This window comes from Merops nubicus, unplaced genomic scaffold (genome assembly GCF_000691845.1).
Source record: "Merops nubicus isolate BGI_N331 unplaced genomic scaffold, ASM69184v1 scaffold9800, whole genome shotgun sequence".
NCBI classification, from domain to species: domain Eukaryota; kingdom Metazoa; phylum Chordata; class Aves; order Coraciiformes; family Meropidae; genus Merops; species Merops nubicus.
Genome location: NW_008582187.1, coordinates 1 through 2,560, shown reverse-complemented (window position 1 = coordinate 2,560; position 2,560 = coordinate 1).

Here is a 2,560-nt window from a genome sequence, read left to right as displayed (position 1 = left end):
CACCCTCCCCTTTTCCTCTACCTCCTCTGCAGAGCAGAAGGGGAAAGGAAAACAACACGGAGACAAACCCCTTGTGGGTAAAAACAAACACAGTTTAATTAGAAAGCAAAGCTAAGCAATGCCCAGGCAGAACCAAAGAGGAAAAAAACCCAAAGATTTATTCTCTACTTCCCATCCCCAGGCAATGTCTGACCCCTTCCTGGGAAGCAGGGCTCCAGAGGACCAAGGAGTAGCCCCCCCCTCCTCCTCCTTTGTACTAGCTTTACAGTTGAGCTGACATTTTATGGTATGGAATATCCCTTTGGCCAGTTCAGGTCAGCTGTCCTTGCTATGTTTCCCCCCAAGCTCCTGCCCCACCCATCCCACTGGGAGGGGAATGTTAGAAAGAGCCTTGGAGCTGTGCGAACACTGCTCAGTGGTAGTCATAACATGGGTGTTACCAACACCCTTCTAACTCCCAACACAGAAGCACTGCACCGAGATGGAATGGGAAAATCGGCTCAGCCAGACCCGACACAAAGAGACATGGGACAAGCTGAAGCAAGCCCAGCTAAGTGCCACTAAGATGGTTAAGGAACTGAAGAAGATGAGGAGAGGCTGAGAGAGCTGCAACCCTTCAGCCCTGAGAAGAGACAGCACGGGGGGATCCAACCACAAACGTACCTACACTCAGCTGGCACCCCACCGCTTGACCTGCAAATTCCAGAGGCACCATCCATTCTGCTCTGCTCACCCTGCTCACTCAGCCAGCACACACCACACTCCCTGACACCTAAGCCAGAAGGCAAGAACAGCTGCCATGCTTCCAAAGTACCAGGCACTAAAAAATAGTTATGAAGGCAGACTATATTTTCTTTTTCCAAGCGAGATGGCAGCAGTGCTTATTCAGGTTGCAAGAGTTCAAGCCCACAGATCTCAAGAGAGTGTTTACCTCCAGGTTACTTTTAATGTAAAGATTCTCTTCGTCCCCTCCACTTAAAGCCTCTTACTCTACAGAAAAGAATGCAAGAATTATGGTCCCAGAACAGAACATAACATGAGCCAAACACAGTTTTCTGGTTAGGGTACTCAAACATTGACAAGATTATCCTGAGTTCTGGCTGCTGCTCCTGACATGAGTGAATACATACTTACAGTGAGCATGCCTTACAGTGAGCAGCACAGCCTTTTGCAGGTCTTAAGACCTACTAGTACTTTTTCTTAGCCTTCTCATTTAATAGTGCTTCCTACAGGAACAAAACAGTCTACCCCCTAACTATGAATGTACCTGTTTTTTCTTTAATAAATAAGTCTAAATTTGTCTAAATATTTCAGGAACTGGTTAGGACTTCAAATTTGCCCATAACCTGACTCATGCCTGTCAGACTTTTTGGAGTACAAGTAAGACTTAACAGTTGCTGCTATTCTGTTTTGAAAGTGATAGTAATGTTTCATTTTTCTTTACAAACTCTCCTAACATAGTCTGAAAGCACCAAAAAGATTTTCAGTAATTAACAAGAAGTAGTAAATACTTCACATGACAACAACCCTTTACCAGAGTGTTTCCAAGATAAAGATTTAGATGTCAATGATCTCTAAAGAGCCTGTAATGAGTTCAGTAACTCACTGAATGCAAAGAGTTAAGCCATTTTCTTGCAGTTGTTACAGAAGAAAAGTATATTTATTGGTTTGTTTGTATTACATAGCACTGGCTATGAAACTACGTAAAACTACAAATACTCAGAAAAAATAATCAGGCTATTTGAAGAATAAGAATTCCCCAACCTTACAATATAATTTGTAGTACAGTTTAAATAAACCCAGAGTCAGCTTTCTGTAAAAAGACCGTTTTTACTTCTGGCAATTCAAACCATAGAGTAACATATGACAACCTCAAACTGTGTATTTATTTTCAGAAAATGCAAGAATTAAGTTTGGGCTTGATGCAGCTTATTCAAGTTTGATTCCGTTCAGAGAAATATATAAAAAGCTATATTTTCAATTTAAATTAAAGTTGATCGTACCTTCTTATCTGCACACCATAAAATAGTTTCCATCATATCAAAAACTCAGCCATGCATCTGTATCAACATCAGCAAGCCTACTGGGTGTATTAGAACCTAGATCTTACACACTTCTCTTCAGAAGGATTGATCATCGTAGCAAATGTTTTAGCACAAAGGGTTTTTTCAATCACAAATTAATCTTCAAATTTGAAACTCCAGTCACCTGTAGTACAAGTTAATATTCTCCAAATATTCTTTGTTCTGGTATCAGTTTCCTTCTTCACTGTATTCACTTTCCTGTCCTCTCTCCATCTAGCTTTTCACCTGGAAGACTATCTTCTCCACTAGGCCACCTTCTCCTTCTATATATTGCCCATGAGAACAGTAAAATACACTAATCTGAGTTCTGGTTTTTCAGACACCTGAAAACCAGAACTCCCATTCAGTTACATTGTGTCTGGTGCACAGCTTTAAAAAGGAAGTACCTGCTTTACTCCCAGACTCCCAGCACGTAGTCTGCACGTTTCTAATAGTAAGTCTGTCTCCAACAATCATAGAATCATAGAATCACAGAA